This window comes from Loxodonta africana, chromosome 11 (assembly GCF_030014295.1).
Source record: "Loxodonta africana isolate mLoxAfr1 chromosome 11, mLoxAfr1.hap2, whole genome shotgun sequence".
Lineage (NCBI taxonomy): Eukaryota > Metazoa > Chordata > Mammalia > Proboscidea > Elephantidae > Loxodonta > Loxodonta africana.
In genome coordinates this window covers 101988516-102007361 of record NC_087352.1, presented here as the reverse complement: position 1 = coordinate 102007361, position 18846 = coordinate 101988516, and the positions used below count along the sequence as shown (strand labels likewise).

At 39.5% G+C, this 18846-nt stretch overlaps 1 protein-coding gene across 3 annotated transcripts in view; it reads right to left on the bottom strand.

Moving 5' to 3' along the window:
- TWSG1 (twisted gastrulation BMP signaling modulator 1) overlaps window positions 1–18846 on the bottom strand; it is a 90450-nt gene that overhangs the window by 13839 nt on the left and 57765 nt on the right. The gene's annotated exons all lie outside the window — the stretch shown is intronic.

Sequence of the window (18846 nt, the reverse complement as noted above, 5' to 3'; positions counted from 1 at the left end):
GTCCAGGACCCGTTATTGTGATCCCTGTCAGGCCAGCTGGTGGTGGTAGCCAGGCACCATCTAGTTGTACTGGACTCAGTCTGGTGGAGGCTATGTAGTTGTGGTCCATTAGTCCTTTGGAGTAATTTTTCCCTTGTGTCTTTGGTTTTCTTCATTCTTCCTTGCTCCAGATGGGGTGGGACCAGTGGAGTGTCTCCAATGGCTGCCTGTGCACAAGCTTTTAAGACCCCAGACACTATTCACCAAAGTAGGATGTAGAACATTTTCTTCATAAACTATGCTATGCCAATTGAGCTATATGGTCCCCAGCCCTTAGCCCAGTAATCCAGTCCCTCAGGGAGTTTGGATGTGTCTACAGAGCTACCATGACCTTGTGTTGTACAAGTTGTGCTGGCGTCCCCAGTACTGTGTACATATTACTCTTCACCAAAGTTACCACTTATCCATTGTCTATTTAGTGTTTTTCCCTCCTACCCCTCCCCTCCCTTGTAACCATTAAAAATTGTTTTTTTCTGTGTGTAAACTTCTCGTGAGTTTTTATAATAGCGGTCTCATACAGTATTTGTCCTTTTATGACTGACTTATTTCACTCAGCATAATGCCCTCCAGATTCATCCATGTTGTGAGTTGTTTAGCAGATTCATCATTGTTCTTTGTCATTTTGTAGTATTCCATTGTGTGTATGTACCTGTTTATCCCTTCATGTGTTGATGGGCACTGAGGTTGTTTCCATCTTTTTGCTATTGTTAACAATGCTGCAATGAATATGGGGGTGCGTATGTCTGTCCGTGTGACAGCTCTTATTTCTCTGGGATGTATTCCAAGGAGTGGGATTGCTAGATTGTATATTTCTATTTCTTTGGGGTTTTTTATATTTCTACTTCTAGCTTTTTAAGGAAGCATCATATTGTTCTCCACAATGGATCTACCATTTTCCATTCGCACCAACAGTGCATAAGAGTTCCAATCTCCCTGCAGACTCTCCGACATTTGTTATTTTCTGTGTTTTAGATTTGTTCCAAGGCAACCACTTTTGATCGATTCAGTTTTTAGTTCTTCTGATGGTTAATTCCATATGACACCTAGCTAGACGGATACGGTACATGAATACAATACAAATCAGGGAGAGTGAGTATACGACCAAAGGTTAAGTTTTCTTAAAGAACCATTTACAGAACAGATAATCACCAGGGGTCTGAAGAGTAAGAGAAAGCTCAATGGAAAAAGCTGCACTTGGATTAGAAAGAAGAATCAACAGCAAAGCTACCAGGTAACAAAATAAGGAATGTCACAGGAAAAGGGCATAGTTTGTAGTGTGCATGGGGAATAGAGTGGGGGAAACTGCAAAAACACTACTAGGTGTATCTGATGGGGCCGGTTTAAGAGGAAAATCAGAAGGCCAGCACAGCACCAGATAGACAGAATGGAAGTGGCTAGCAGTAGCGGGGTGGGGGAGGGTACAGGAAGGCAGGAGTAATTGAGCCTACAAGTGATAGGTACTTACTAAATTCACTTCGCTTCATATATTTAGTCAACAGATACTTACTGAGCACCTGCTATGGGGTAGCCATTAGGACTCAAAGAGTAATAAGAGAATCCAAGGAAGTAGGTAGAACGTGGTAAGCCTGTAAGTTAAAAACAGACAACAGGGAAGTGGATAACTCTTCCTGGGGGAAGGGGTGCCCAGGGCACGATTCACGGGAAGAGTGGCTATGCCAGGCAAAAGAACTGCATGTTCAGAAGCACGGAGGCATTATGGAGTTCTGAATATAAAGTTATAGGGGTGAATAGTGTCTGGGGTCTTAAAAGTTTACGAACAGCCACCTAGGATACAACTAGTGGTCTCTTCCCATCTGAAGCAAAGGAGAGCGAAGAAAACCAAAGACTCAAGGGAGCAATTAGTCCAAAGGATCACAATAGATAGACCTGGACAGAGCAGAAGAAAAATGTTGAACAAAAAATTAAATTCATAAAAAAAGACCAGACTTATTGGCCTGACAGAGAGTGCAGAAACCCCCATAACTGTGGCCCTGAGACACTGCTCTGACTTGGAACTGCAGCCATTTCTAGAAGCCGCCTTCCAGCCAAACAACAGGCCTACAAAATAAACGGTAACATCTGAAAAGAACATGCTCTGTAGAACAATTAAATGGAACCAAAAGGGCAACATTTGCCCAAAAGTAAAGATGCAAAGGTAGGAAGAGGTAGGAAAACCAGACAAAAGTAAACGAGGAACACAGGGCAAAAATGGGGAGAGTGCTGGCACAGTGTAGGGATTGCAACCAATGTCATGGAACGCTTTGTGTACAATTTCTTGACTCAGAAACAAAATCTGTTCTGTAAATTTTCACATAAAACACTAAAAAAGAAAAACACAGGCGGAGCCAAGATGGCGGAATAGACAGATGCTTCAGGCGAGCCCTCATTACAACAAAGACCCCAGAAAACAAGTGAAATGAGTCTATTTATAACAAGCTAGGAGCCCCGAGCATCAAAGGCAACCTTAGAAAACGAACTGAGGGACAGGGGGAGGAGGAGATGGTTCAGAAGTGAGTTACCGGACCTGAATTGCGGGGAGCCCTCAGGCACCATTCCTGGAGCAGCAGCGGCAGGCTGGTACCAGCGTTCTGCTGCCATTTCCTCAGGGAGAAGCAGCCAGGCACACAGCTTACTCACACCTCCGGACCCAGAGAAGAACGGTGCTCTTGGCAAAAAGATAAGTACTTGCATATATTTTACCGCGGCCACCCCCCGCAGCCAGCTTCAGCGGCTGAATTCCCTGGGCCTGAGAAAGGCACTGTTAAGCACCTAGAGCCATCCTCCGCGGCCTTGGAGAAGGAAAAAAATTTGCAATTAGGGAAAACATAATTTGCCAGCTCCACTAAGCAGAAAAAAAAAAATTTTTTTTTTTTTTTTTTTTTTTTTACTAAGCAGGGGAGCTCAGGACAGAAGCTGCTCCTGTCCAGGCATAAACGGTCCGTGGATTTTGAGCACCTACCTTTCCCCCCTGCATGGACCTGTGGTGTTATTTCAGGAGAACAGGCCCTTGTTCGCAGAATCCAACCATTTCAGCTGTGCGGTAGGTGTTTGATGTTTGACATGGCTTTGCCTACTAAACATGCTCCTGACCTACCCACATCAGGGGCCTAAGGACTGGTACCTTCACTCAGGTCACCCAGCCACCTGTGACAGGGGTCCAAGGATAACTGGTACCTCCCAGTCCTCACAATGAAAAACACTGGGTGCCCATGGTCCATCTGCAGAACCCACTGACCTGCACACTCTAGGGAACACAGATGTGCTTTTCTCAGAGACACTTGGGGGTTGGTTCTCAGCTCCCCGCCTTGTTCAGAGCGTAGGCCCCTGCTACAATCAGATACCAGTACACACATCAATCACCACTACCCCTCTAAGACTGTAGGACAGAGCCTATACCACGCACTTGATCATCAGCTACCTGGACACCTGAGCTGAGTTCATACAAGAAAACTGAATGGACTCCTAGACTGATATGCCTGATAACAGCTCTAACCATCTGGAGACAGGACACCAGAGCTCCAAAGGTGAAAATAATCAAGCTACCTCACTCAAGCAACCCATTTGGGATTATCAAAACAAAACAAAAAGCTAGAAGCTAGGATACAGTAAGCAAACATAAACTAATACAATAACTTATAGATGGCTCGGGGACAAGAGTCAATATCAAGTCACATAAAAAAACAGACCATGATCACCTCAACTAGCTCTCAAAACAAAGAATCCAGGGATCTTCCAGATGAAAGTGCATTCCTGGAATTACCAGAGCCAGAATACAAAAGACTAATACAGACAACCCTTCAAGACATCAGGAAGGAAACGAGGCAATACACAGAACAAGCCAAGGAACAAACAGATAAAGAAATTGAAGAAATTAGAAAGATTATTCAGGAACATTATGAAAAATTTAATAAGCTGGAAAAATCCATACACAGCAATCACAAATTCAGGAGATTAACAATCAAATTACTGAAGTAGACACAACTCAATAGGAAGTCAGAGGAGCAGAATTGAGCAAGTAGAAGCCAGAATTTCTGAACTTGAATATAAATCACTTGGCACTAATATATTTGAAGAAAAAACACACAAAAGAATTAAAAAAAATGAAGAAACCTTAAGAATCATGTGGGACTCTATCAAGAGAAATAACCTACAAGTGACTGGAGTCCCAGAACAGGGAGGGATAACAGAAAATACAGAGAGAATTGTTGAAGATTCATTGCCAAAAAACTTCCCTGATATCATGAAAGATGAGAAGGTATCTATCCAAGATGCTCATCGAACTCCACATAAGGTAGATGTTAAAAGAAAAGTCACCAAGACATATTACAATCAAACTTGACAAAACAAAGATAAAGAGAGAATTTTAAGAGCAGCGAGGGATAAACGAAAAGTCACCTACAAAGGCGAGCAAATAAGAATAAGCTTGGACTACTCGGCAGAAACCATGCAGGCAATGAGGCAATGGGATGACTTATTTGAAAAACTGAATGAAAAAAAATTGCCAGCCAAGAATCACATATCCAGCAAAATTGCCTCTTAAATATGAAGGTGAAATTAGGTCATTTCCAGATAAAAAGAAGTTTAGGGAATTCATAAAAACCAAACCAAAACTATAAGAAATACTAAAGGGAGTTCTTTGGTTAGAAAAACAGTAATATCAGGTATCAACTCAAGACTAGAACACTGGGCAGAGCAACCAGAAGTCAACCCAGACAGGGAAATCCAAAAAACAAAGCAAGATTAAAAAAAAAAAAAAAAACTAAAATCAGGGTAACAGCGATGTTAATATGTAAAAGAAGACAACATTATAACAATAAAGAGGGACTAAGAAATGTAATCACAGATCTTCCATATGAAGAGGAAGATAAGGCAATACAAAGAAATAAAAGTTAGTTTTAAATTTAGAAAAAAGGGGTAAATAATAAGGTAACCACAAAGGAGACAAACAATCCTACACATCAAAATAAAACACAAGGAAAAAAACAGACTCAGAAGAAACAAAATCAACAACAATGAATATGAGGAAAGGACCATATATACAGAAAATGTACTCAGCACATAAAATTAAGTGGGAAAAGAAACTGTTAACAACACACAAAAAAAGACAACAAAACGACAACACTAAGCTCATAAAAAAACCATAATTACGTGAATGTACATGGACCAAATGCACCAATAAAGAGACAGAGCGGTAAAACAGATAAAAAAGCAAGATTCGTCTATATGCCGCCTACAAGAGACACACCTTAGACTTAGAGACACAAACCAACTAAAACTCCAAGGATGGAAAAAATATATCAAGAAAACAACAATCAAAAAAGAGCAGAAGTGGCAGTATTTATTTCTGACAAAACAGACTTTGAAGTTAAATCCACCACAAAGGATAAGGATGCACACTATATAATGATTAAAGAGACAATATACTAGGAGGGGCACTGGGTCTGGGTTTTATACTAGGAGGATGTAACCATAATAAATATTTAAGCACCCAATGACAGAGCTGCAAGATACATAAAACAAACTCTATCAGCATTGAAAAGTGAGATAGACAGCTCCACAATAATAGTACGAGACTTCAACACAACACTTTCGGTGAAGGACAGGACATCCAGAAAGAAGCTCAATAAAGACACGGAAGATCAAAATGCCACAATCAACCAACTTGACCTCACAGACATATACGGAACACTCCACCCAACAGCAGCCAAGTATATCTTCTCTTCTAGTGCACTTGGAATGTTCTCTAGAATAGACCACATATTAAGCCATAAAGCAAGCCTTTGCAGAGTCCAAAACACTGAAATATTACCAAGCATCTTCTCTGACCATAAGGCCATAAAAGTGGAAATCAGTAACAGGAAAAGCAGAGAAAAGAAATCAAACACTTGGAAACTGAACAATACCCTGCTCAAAAAAGACTGGATTATAGAAGACATTAAGGATGGAATAAAGAAATTCATAGAATCCAATGAGAATGAAAACACTTCCTATCAGAACCTTTGGAACACAGCTAAAGCAGTGCTCAGGGGTCAATTTATATCAATAAATACACACATATAAAAAGAAGAGAGGACCAAAATCAAAGAATTATCCCTACAACTCGAACAAATAGAAAGAGAACAACTAAAAAAACCCTCAGGCACCAGAAACCACATAATAAAAATTAGAGCAGAACTAAATGAAATAGAAAACAGAAAAACAACTGAAAAAATTAACAAGATCAAAAGCTGGTTCTTTGAAAAAAATCAACAAAATTGATAAACCATTGCCCAAACTGACAAAAGAAATACAAGAGAGGAAGCAAAATAACCCGAATAAGAAATGAGAGGGGCGATATTACAACAGACCCAACTGAAATGAAAAGAATCATACCAGATTACTATGAAAAATTGTACTCTAACAAATTTGAAAACCTAGAAGAAATGGATGAATTCCTAGAAACACGCTACCTGCCTAAACTAACACAAACAGAAGTAGAACAACTAAATAGACCCATAACAAAAGAAGAGATTGAAAAGGTAATCAAAAAACTCCCAACAAAAAAAGGCCCTGGCCTGGACAGCTTCACTGCAGAGAAGCGTGAACACACTACTACTAAAGGTATTTCAGAGCACAGAAAAGGATGGAATACTACTGAACTCATTCTATGAAGCCACCATATCCCTGACACCAAAACCAGGTAAAGACACCACGAGAAAAGAAAATTATAGACGTATATCCTTCATGAATGTAGATGCAAAAATCCTCAACAAAATTCTAGCCAATAGAATTCAAAAACATATTAAAAAAATAATTCATCATGACCAAGTGGGATTCATACCCAGTATGCAGGGATGGTTCAACATTAGAAAAACAATTTATGTAATCCATCACATAAATAAAACAAAAGACAAGAACCACATGATTTTATCAATTGATGCAAAAAAGGCATTTGACAGAGTTCAACACCCATTCATGATAAAAACTCTCAGCAAAATAGGAATAGAAGGAAAATTCCTCAACATAATAAAGGGCATTTATACAAAGCGAACAGCCAACATTATCCTAAATGGAGAGAGCCTGAAAACATTCCTCTTGAGATGGGGAACCAGACAAGGATGTCCTTTAATCACCGCTCTTATTCAACATCGTGCTGGAGGTCCTAGCCAGGGCAATTAGGCTAAATAAAGAAATAAAGGGCATCCAGATTGGCAAAGAAGTAAAATTATCTCTATTTGCAGATGACAAGATCTTATACACAGAAAACCCTAAGGAATCCTCAAGAAAATTACTTAAAGTAACGGAAGAGTTCAGCAGAGTATCGGGATACAAGGTAAACATACAAAAATCAGTTGGATTCCTCTACACCAACAAAAAGAACAATCGAAGAGGAAATCACCAAATCAATACCATTTACAGTAGCCCCCAAGAAGATAAAATACTTAGGAATAAATCTTACCAGAGATGTAAAAGACTTATACAAACTACAAAACACTTCTGCAAGAAACCAAAAGAGACCTACATAAGTAGAAAACCATACCTTGCTCATGGATAGGAAGACTTAATATTATAAAAATATCTGTTCTACCAAAAGTCATGTATAGATTTTATGCAATTCTGATCCAAATTCCAATGACATTCTTTAATGAGATGGAGAAACAAATCAGCAACTTCATATGGAAGGGAAAGAGGCCACGGATAAATAAAGCATTACTGAAAAAGAAGAACAAAGTGGGAGGCCTTACTTTACCTAATTTTGGAACCTATTATACCGCCACAGTAGCCTGGTACTGGTACAACAACAGATACATAGACAAATGGAACAGAACTGAGAATCCAGACATAAATCCAACCACATATGAACTGCTGATATTTGACAAAGGCTCCAAAATAGTTAAATGGGAAAAGATGGTCTTTTTAACAAATGGTGCCGGCATAACTGGATATCTGTCTGCAAAAAAAAATGAAACAAGACCCGTGCCTCACTCCATGCACAAAAACTAGCTCAAAATGGATCAAAGACCTAAATATAAAATCTAAAACAATAAGGATCATTGAAGAAAAAATAGGGACAATGTTAGGAGCCCTAATACATGGGATAAACAGTATAGAAAACATTACTAACAATACAGAAGAAAAACTAGGTAACTGGCAGCTCCTAAAAATCAAACACCTATGCTCATCCAAAGACTTCACCAAAAGAGTAAAAAGACTACCGACAGACTGGGAAAAAGTTTTGAACTATGACTTTTCCAATCAGTACCTGATCTCTAAAATCTTGATGATACTAAAAAAAGAAATAACCCAAGTAAATAAATGGGCAAAAGATATGTCTTCAGTAAAGAAGACATTCAGGCAGCTAACAGATACATGAGGAAATGCTCATGATCGTCAGCCATTAGAGAAATGCAAATCAAAACTGCAATGAGATTTCATCTCACTCCAACAAGGCTGGCATTAATCCAAAAAACACAAAACAATAAATTTTGGAGAGGCTGTGGAGAGACTGGAACACTTATACACTGCTGGTTAGAATGTAACATGGTACAACCACTTTGGAAATGGATTTGGTGCTTCCTTAAAAGCTATAAATAGAACTACCATATGATCCAGCAATCCCACCCCTGGGAATATATCCTAGAGAAATAAGAGCCTTTACACAAACAGATATATGCACACCCATGTTCACTGATGCACTGTTTACAATAGCAAAAAGATGGAAGCAACCAAGGTGCCCATCAACAGATGAATGGATAAATAAATTATGGTATATTCACACAATGGAATACTACGATACATTGATAAAGAACAGTGATGAATCTGTGAAACATTTCATAACATGGAGGAATCTGGAAGACATTATGCTGAGTGAAATTAGTCAGTTGCAAAAGGACAAATATTGTGTAAGACCACTATTATAAGAACTTGAGAAACAGTTTAAAGAGAGAAGAAAATATTCTTTGATGGTTACAAGAGGGGAGAGGGAGGGAGAGTGGGAGAGGGGTATTCACTAATTAGATAGTAGATAAGAACTACTTTAGGTGACGGGAAAGACAACACACAATACAGATGAGGTCACCAGAACTGGACTAAACTAAAAGCAAAGAAGTTTCCTAAATAAACTGAAGGCTTCGAAGGCCAGCATAGCAGGGGCTGGGGCTTGGGGACCATGGTTTCAGGGGACATCTAAGTCAATTGGCATAATAAAATCTATTAAGAAAACATTCTGCATCCCACTTTGAAGAGTGGCATCTAGGGTCTTAAACGCTAGCAAGCAGCCATCTCAGATACATCAATTGGTCTCAACCTACCTGGATCAAAGGAGAATGAAGAACACCAAGGCACAAGGTGATTACGAGCCCAAGAGACAGAAAGGGCCACATGAACCAGAGACTTCATCATCCTGAGACCAGAAGAGCTAGATGGTGCCTGGCCACAACCAATGACCGCCCTGACAGGGAACACAACAGAGAACTCCTGAGGGAGCAGGAGAGCAGTGGGATGCAGAACCCAAATTCTCATAAGTCCAGACTTAATGGTCTGACTGAGACTAGAAGGACCCCGGTGGTCATGGCCCCCAGACCTTCTCTTGGCCCAGGACGGGAATTATTCCTGAAGCCTGCTCTTCAGACATGGATTGGACCAGATAATGTGTTGGAGAGGTATGCTGGTGAGGATTGAGCTTCTTGGATCAGGTGGACTCTTGAGACTTTGTTGGCATCTGCTCCATTCAGGGGAGATGAGAGGGTAGAAGGGGGTGGAAGCTGGCGAAATGGACACAAAATGACAGAGTTGGGGCAGGGAGTGGACTCTCTCATTAGGGGGAGAGCAGTTGGGAGTATATAGCAAGGCGTACATAAGTTTTTGTGTGAGAGACTGACTTGAGCTGTAAACTTTCACTTAAGGCACAATAAAGCTATAAAAAAAGAACAAACCAAATCAGCCTCAGTGGGTTGAAGACTGATTAGGAGGCCAGAGATCTGGGCTGTGTGACTTATGAGGGCCAAGAGATCAACCCAATGCTCCGTTAGTTAGAAACCCTTATTGGGTTGGCCTCAATAGTGTTCCATGAATGTTCCTAAAAAATTCTACTAACTGTTCCCAGCCGATACTATCTACAGTCATTAAGCAACTTTAACAGGATGAAAAGCTAACCTCCCTCCATCCACAAATTCTTTAGGATGACATAATTGTTTTCTTAGTGTTATAGATTGAATTGTGCCCCCAAAACACATGTTGAAATTCTAACCCCTATACATGTGGATGTAATCCCATCTGGGAATAAGGTTTTCTTTGTTATGTTAATGAGGCTGTATAAGCCAATCACTTTTGAGATATAAAAGGTGCAGAGTAGGCACAGAAGCAAGCAAGCAACAATGGGCAAGACAGATGGCATGTGGTGATCTCCGAGGAATGCCAAGAATGCTAGAGAATCCGGGACAAGGATTTTCCCCCAGAGCAAACATGGAAAGCTTTCCTCTAGAGCTGGTACCCTGAATTCAGACTTCCAGCCTCCCAAACTGAGAAAATAAATTTCTGTTCATTAAAGCCATCCAGTTGTGGTAATTGTCATAGCAGCACTAAGAAACTAAGACACTTAGTGAGTAAGCATTTCTTAACCCAGGAATGATTTATATTCAAGTAGAGTGTGTCAGGAGAAACAAACCATAAGACTAATATAACTTCTGTTAAGAAACTGAATGTTTAGTATTTTATGTAATCATAATATGAGTTTGTTAGCCTTACTATCCCAATTTTAAGTGTGTAACTGAGTCAAAAACTCCTTGAGTTTATCATACATATTTAAAAGAACTGAAAGTTCACCATATTTATAATCCTAACTTATTAGATCTGAAATAGTTAAATATCGCTACCAAGGAGCACTTTGTACTTCTTCCAAGACACAGACTTGTTTGTTCTTCTAGTAGTTCATGGTATATTCAAAGGCATCAATTCTTTGGTCTTCCTTATTCACGGTCTACTTTTTGCATGCAATTGAAGCGACTGAAAATATCAGGCACACCTTAGTCCTCAAAGTGAGTTGTGGTCTTTTCTTCATAGTAAAAAAGATCAGTTGTGAGGATTTTTGTTTACTTTTTGTTGAGGTATAATCCACACTGAAGGCTGTAGTCTTTGATCTTCATCAATAAGTGCTTCAAGTCCTCCTCGCTTTCAGCAAGCAAGGTTGTATCATCTTCATATCGCAGGTTGTTAATGAATCTTTCTCCAATCCCAATGTCATGTTTTTCTTCATATAGTCCAGATTATATGTGTAGCATACAGATTCAGTAAGTAAGGTGAAAAGATACAATCTTGACGCACACCTTTCTTGATTTTAAGCCACACAGTATCCCTTTGTTCTATTCAAATGACTGCCTCTTGGTCTCTGTACAGGTTCCGCATGAGCACAATTAAGTGTTCTGGAATTCCCATTCTCCACAATGCTATCCAAAGTTTGTTATGAGGTGGAATGCCTCAGCATAGTCAATTAAACAAGGGTAAACGTCTTTCTGGTATTCTCTGCTTTCAGCCAAGATCCATCTGACATCAGCAATGATATCCCTCATTCTATGTTCTCTTCTGAATCCAGCTTGAATTTCTGGGCGGTCTCTGCAATCGATACATTGCTGCAATCGTTTCAAATTATCTTCAGCAAAAGTTTTTTTGCCTGTGATATTAATGATAAAAAAATGGTATTGTTTGATAATTTCTGCATGCTGTTGGATCACCTTCTTTGGAATGGGCATGTATATGGATCTCTTCCAGTTGGCTGACCAGGTAGCTGACTTCCAAACTTATTAGCATAGATGAGTGAGCACTTCTGGATCTGCATCCATTTGTTGAAACATCTCAATTGGTATCCCATCAATTCTTGGAAACTTATTTTTCGCAAATGCCTTCAGGACAGCTTGGCTTCCTTCTTTCGACACCACTGGTTCTTGATCACATGCAACCTTGTGAAATGGCTGTACCACAGTCTGTCAGTTTGTTGTACTCTGGTGGCTTGCGTTTGCTGTGATGCTGGAAGCTAAGCCGTCGGTATTTCAAGTATCAACAGGATCATTCATGGTGGACAGGTTTCAGAAATGATTCCAGACTAAAACAGACTAGGAAAAAGGATCTAGTGGTCTACTTCTAAAAAAAATTGGCCAGTGAAGCCCTTATGAACAGCAGGAGAACGCTGCTCCAAATCAATACAGAATTTTTTCTGTGCAACATACTAAAACAAGGGTGTAAACTGGGGAGAAAATGTATGTCTTCAGCATGACTTAATAAAATGGCAATCCAGGATTCAGATTATGGAGACTAGTGGCTTATTTGTCGGATGGACAAAGAACACCATTATGTTTTCACTCACACTGCTTCTGATGTTATGTGCAGGCAGGGACCCTTTAGCACCACAGTGTCTTTACCACCAGTATTCTGTCACTGATGTCTTTCTTTTTTTAAACCAAAAATCAAAGTAAACACCTTTTTACACCTTAAAATTATTATTTATTTCATGAATTTTAATAATCTAGGAGTATAGCTTAAGAATTATTCTTTAATATTGCTTATCTCGATTATTTACATTTTAATAACGAGGGAAATGTTAGCAAACGGCTTATAGGGACACATTCCATACATTAAAAAAAATTTTTTTTTATTGTGGTTCAGGTGAAAGTTTACAAAGCAAACTAGTTTCCCATATGATAGTTTGTACATTAAGTGCTCCATGACATTGATTTCATTTCCCACAATGTATCAGCACTCCCCCATTTCTGCCCTGGGTTCCCCATTTCCTTTCATCTGGGTTTTCTGCCCTTCCTGGCTTCTCATCTTTGTTTTTGGGTAAATGTTGTCATTTAAAAATCATACAACTGATTGTTCTAAGGAACATGTTTCTCTCTTGGTGCTAATGTTTATTTTACGGGCCTGTCTATCGTTTGGCTGAAAGGTGGTCTCTGGGAACGGCTTCAGTTCCAGGTCAGAAGGGTGTATTAGGGCCACAGTCTTGGGGGTTCCTGAGTCTCTGTCAGACCAGTAAATCTGGTCTTTTTTGTGAATTCGATTTTTTGTTCTAATTTTTCTCCTGTTCCGTTCGGGACCTTCTATTGTGATTCCAGTCGGAGTGATCAGTGCTGGCAGCCAGGCATCATCTAGTTCTTTGTGTCTTGGGGTTGTGTAGGCTGTGGTTCACGTGGTTCACTGGTGCTTTGGACTAACTGCTCCATTGAGTCTTTGGTTTTCTTCACTCTCCTTTGCTCCAGATGGGAAGAGACCAATAGTTGTGTCTTCGATGGTCACTCGCAAGCTTTTAGGACCCCAGACACTACTAACCAAAGTAGATTGCAGAACACTGCCTTCATGAACTAAGTCATGCCAACTGATGTAGATGTCCCCCAAGTCCATGGTCCTTTGCCTTCGAGCCCAGTAATTTCGTCCCTCGAGGTGTTTGGTTATGTCTAAGAAGTTTCCATGACCGCGCCCCTTCTGTGCTCTATTGTCTATATTAATATACATGCAGTACCTAAAATTATGGACCTAGAAATATCCAGAACCAAACATGTATCTGCAGGTGGGTGTGCTCCCTTACACCCTCCCACACCTCTTTAGCATACCTATCTCCCTATGTATACACTCGTAGATTACTGTTTGTTAATACTATTATTGCAGGATTGTCTGTTATAATAATTACCATTAAAAAAATTACCATAGTTGCCCTTTACTCTTGTGTTCCTCTCAGTGTCTTCCTCTGCCCTGGTCATACTGCGCTATTTTCTCCACACTGTGTGTTGCCTTTCCCTTCACCAATATTGGAGTCCCACTGGCACAGTGGTTAAGAGCTCAGCTGCTAAACCAAAGGTTGGCAGTTTGAATACACCAGCTGCTCCTTGGAAACCCTACGGGGCAGCTCTACTCTGCCCTATAAGGTTGCTATGAGTTGGAATTGACTCGACTGCAACAAGTTTGGCTTTTTTGGTTCACCAATATTAACATGTGTCTTCTATCCGCCAGCTGCTCCTTGGAAACTCTATTGAGCAGTTCTACTCTGTTCTATAGGGTCGCTATGAGTCGAAATCGAATCGATGGCACTGGGTTTTTGTTTTTGTCTATCTAGTTTGTAATTTTCCCTGCCTCCCCCTTCCTCCCATCCCTGGTAACCATCAAAGAATGTTTCTATTTTTTCCACATGTAAACCTTTTCTCATTTTTTTTTATAATAGTGGTTTCATGCAATATTTTTCCTGTTATGATTGACTTATTTCATTCAGCACAAACTTCCTCCAAATTCATTCATGTTGTGAGATGTTTTGTGGATTCACCATTATTTATTATTATTGCATATTATTCCATTGTGTGTATGCACCAGTTTATCCTCCATTCATTTGTTGATGGGCACTTAGATTGTTTCCATCATTTTGCTACTGTGAAGAATGCTGTAATGAACATGGGTGTGCACATGTCTATTCATGTCATGACTAGGGTATGTACTTTTTAAGGAAGTGTCACACCATTTTTCATAGGGCTGTACCATTTTACACTCCCACCAGCAGTGTATAAGTGTTCCAATCTCTCCACAAGCTCGCCAACATTTGTTATTTTCTGTTTTTTGATTAGTGCCATTATTGTCAGGGTGAGATGGTATCTCATTGTAGTTTTGATTTGCATCTAATAGCTAATAATCAAGATAAGATGGAGGGAATACACAGTCACTGTACCAAAAAGAATTGGTTGTCATTCAATCATTTCAGGAGATAGCATATAAATCAAGAACCAACGGTACTAAAAGAAGTCCAAGCTGCACTGAAGACACTGCTGAAAAACAAGGCTCCAGGAACTGACAGAATTCCACATAAGATGTTTCAACAAATGGATGCAGCGCTGGAGGTGCTCATTTGTCTATAACAAGAAATTTGGGAGATAGCTACCTGGCCAACCAACTGGAAGAGATCCATATTTATGCCTATTCCAAAGAAAAGTGATCCAACCAAATGCAGAAACATCGTTAATATCACATTGTCCTGGTTTTGTAGTGCTGCTATAGGAGAATACCACAAGTGGATGGCCTTAACAAAGAAAAATTTATTCTCTCACACTGTAGGAGGCTACAAGTCTGAATTCAAGGTGTCAGCGCTGGGGCAAGGCTTTCTGTCTCTGTCAGCTCTGGGGGAAGATTCTTGTCACCAATCTTCCCCTGGTCTAGAAGCCTCCCAGTGCAGGAAAACCAGGTCCAAAGGACACGCTATTCTCCTGGGTCTTGTTTCTTGGGTGGTATGAGGTCCATGTGTCTCTCTGTTCCCTTCTCTCTTTTGTATCTCAAAAAAGATTTACTCAAGACACAACCTAATCTTGTAGATTGAGTCCTGCCTCATTAACATAAATGCCTCTAAACCTGACTCATTAACATCACAGAGGTAGGATTTACAACACACAGGAAAACCACATCATATAACAAAATGGTAGACAATCACACAATATTGGGAATCATGGTCTAGCCAAGTTGACAAACACATTTTGGGGGGACACAATTCAATCCATAACATATATGCAAGCAAAATTTTGCTGAAGATCATTTGAAAGCGGTAGAAGCAATACATTGACAGGGAACTGCCAGAAATTCAAGCTGGATTCAGAAGATGATATGGAACAAGAAATACCATTCCTGATGTCAGATGGATCCTGGCTGAAAGCAGAGAATACCAGAAAGATGTTTACCTGTGTTTTATTGACTATGCAAAGGCATCCGACCGTGTGGACCATAACAAAGTATGGATAACATTGCAAAAAATGGGAATTCCAGAACACTTGATTGTGCTCATGAAGAACCTGTATACAGATCAAGAGGCAAACAAGGGTATATTGCATGGTTTAAAATCAGGAAAAGTGTGCCATCAGGGTTGTATCCTTTCACCATATTTGTACAGTCTGTATGCTAATCAACTAATCCGAGAAGCTGGCCTATATGAAGAATGGGGCATCAGGATTGGAGAAAGACCCATTAATAACCTGTGATATGTAGATAACACAACCTTGCTAGCTGAAAGTGAAGAGGACTTGAAGCACTTACTGATGAAGATCAAAGACAGCCTTCAGTATGGATTACACCTCAACATAAAGAAAACAAAAATCCTCACAACTGGACCAATGAACAACAGCATAATAAACGGAGAAAAGACTGAAGTTATCAAGAATTACATTTTACTTCGATCCACAATCAACACCCATGGAAGCAGCAGTCAAGAAATCAAATGATGCATTGCATTGGGCAAATCTGCTGCAAAAGACCTCTTTAAAGTGTTAAAAAGCAAAGATGTCACTTAAAGGACTAAGCTGCACCTGACCCAAGCATTTTAAATCACCTCATAAATGCATGCAAAAGCTGAACAACAAATAAGACCAAAGAAGAATTGATGCCTTTGAATTATGGTGAAACATATTGAATATACCATGGACTGCCAAAAGAAGTAACATATCTGTCTTAGAAGTACAGCCAGAATGCTCCTTCAAAGCAAGGATGGCAAGACTTCATCTCACATACTTTGGACTTGTTATGAGGAGGGACCAGTCCCTGGAGAAGGGCACATGCTTGGCAAAGTAGAGGGTCAGCGAAAGAGAGGAAGATCCTCAACGAGATGGGCTGCCACAGTGGCTGCCACAATGGGCTCAAGCATAACAACAATCATGAGGATGGCGCAGGATTGGGCAGTGTCTTGTTTTGCTGTACACAGGGTTGCTATGAGTCGGAACAGACTCAATGGCACCGAAAAACAGTGGCTAATGATCTTCATGTGTTTGTTAGCCACCTGAATGTCTTCTTTGGTGAAGTGTTTGTTCATGTCCTTTGCCCATTTTTTAAATTGGACTGTCTTCTCGTTGTTGAGGTGAAGTTTTGTATGAATTTTAGAGATAAGACCCTTATTTGGATATGTTGCAGCCAAAATTATTTTCCCAGTCTGTTGATTTTCTTTTTACTCTTTTGATGAGCATAACTGTTTAATTTTTAGGAGGCCTCATTTATCTACTTCCTCTTCTGCTGTTTGTACATTTTCAGTTATGTTTGGTATTCTATTTATGCCATATATCTGACCCCTAATGTCCCTATTTTTTCTTCCATGATCTTTATCGTTTTATATTTAGGTCTTTGATGCATTTTGAGTTAGTATTTTGTGTATGGTGTGGGGTATGGATCCTGTTTCATTTTTCTACAGATAGACATCCAGTTTTGCCAGCACTCATTTGTTAAAGAGAGTGCCTCTTCCCCATTTAATGGACTTTGGCTCTTTGTTGAAGATCAGCTGTCCGTGGTGTCTTTGTTGTTGTTGTTAGGTGCTGTTGAGTTGGTTCCAACTCACAGAAACCCTATGTACAACAGAACACTGCCTGGTCCTGTGTCATCCTCACAATCATTGTTATGTTTGAGCCGACTGTCGAAGACACTGTGTCGATCTGTTATTAAGGGTCTTCCAGCTGTCTTTAGGTAGATGGATTTATGTCTGAGTTCTCAATTCTGTTCCAGTGACTATATGTCTGTCGCTGTACGAGTACCAGGCTGTTTTGACTACCATGGCTGCACAGTAGTTTCTGAGATCAGGTAGTATGAAGCCTCCTTTGTTTTTCATCTTTAATAATGCTTTATTTATCTGGGGCCTTCTTCTTTCCAGATAGAGTTGGTGATTAATTTTTCTATCTTCTTAAAGAATGCTGTTGAAATTTGGATTGGGATTACATTACATCTATAGATCGCTTTGGGTCATATTGACATTTTCACAATGCTGAGTCTTCCTTTCCATAAGCATGGTATGTTTTTCCACTTACATAGGTCTCTTTTGATTTCTTACAGTAGTGTTTTATAATTTTATTTGTATAGGTCTTTTATATCCCTGTTTAAGATTTATTCCTAAGTTTTTTATCTTTTTGGTGGGGGGGGGCTACTGTGAATGGTATTGTTTTCCTGATTTCCTTTTCAAAGTTCTTTGTTGGTGTATAGGAATCCAGCTGATTTTTGCATGTTGATCTTCTATCCTGCTGCTTTGCTGAATCCTTTTATTAGTTCCAGTAGCTTTCTTGTGGAATCTTTGGGATTTTCTATGTATAGCATCATATCATCTGCAAATATGGATGCTTTTACTTCTTCCTTAACAATCTGCATGCTCTTTATTTCCTTTTCTTGTCTTACTGCTCTAGCTAGGAAGGCAGTACAATGTTGAGTAAGCAGTAATAACGGGCATTCTTATCTGGTTCCCATTCTCAGGGTGAATGCTTTCAGTCTCTGCTGAGAATAATGTTGGCCATTAGTTTTATATAAATGCCTTTTATTATTTTGATGAATTTCCCATCTATTCCTATTTTGCTGAGTTTTTTTTTTTTTTTTTGAATCAGGAATGGGCATTGGACTTTGTCAAATGCCTTTTCTGCATCAAGTGAGATGATCCTGTGATTCTTTTGTTTTATTTACGTGGTGGATTATGTTGATTGATTTTATAATGTTAAACCATCCTTGCATACCTCGGATGAGTCCCACCTGGTTATGATGTTTTATTTTTTTGATATGATGTTGAAATCTACTGGCTAGAATTTTGTTGAGAATTTCTGCATCTATACTCATGAGGGATATTGGTGTGTAGTTTTCATTTTTTGTGGTGTCTTTGCAGGGCTTAGCATCAAGGTTATGTTGGCTTCATAGAATGAATTTGGGAGTATTCCTTCCTTCTCTATGCTCTGAAATTGCTTGAGTAGTATTGGTGTGAGCTCTTCTCTGAATGTTTGGAAGAATTCTCCAGTGAAGACTCCATACATTTCTGATGCTTTCCAAAATCTGAAATTTCTTAAAATGCTTTAAAACAAA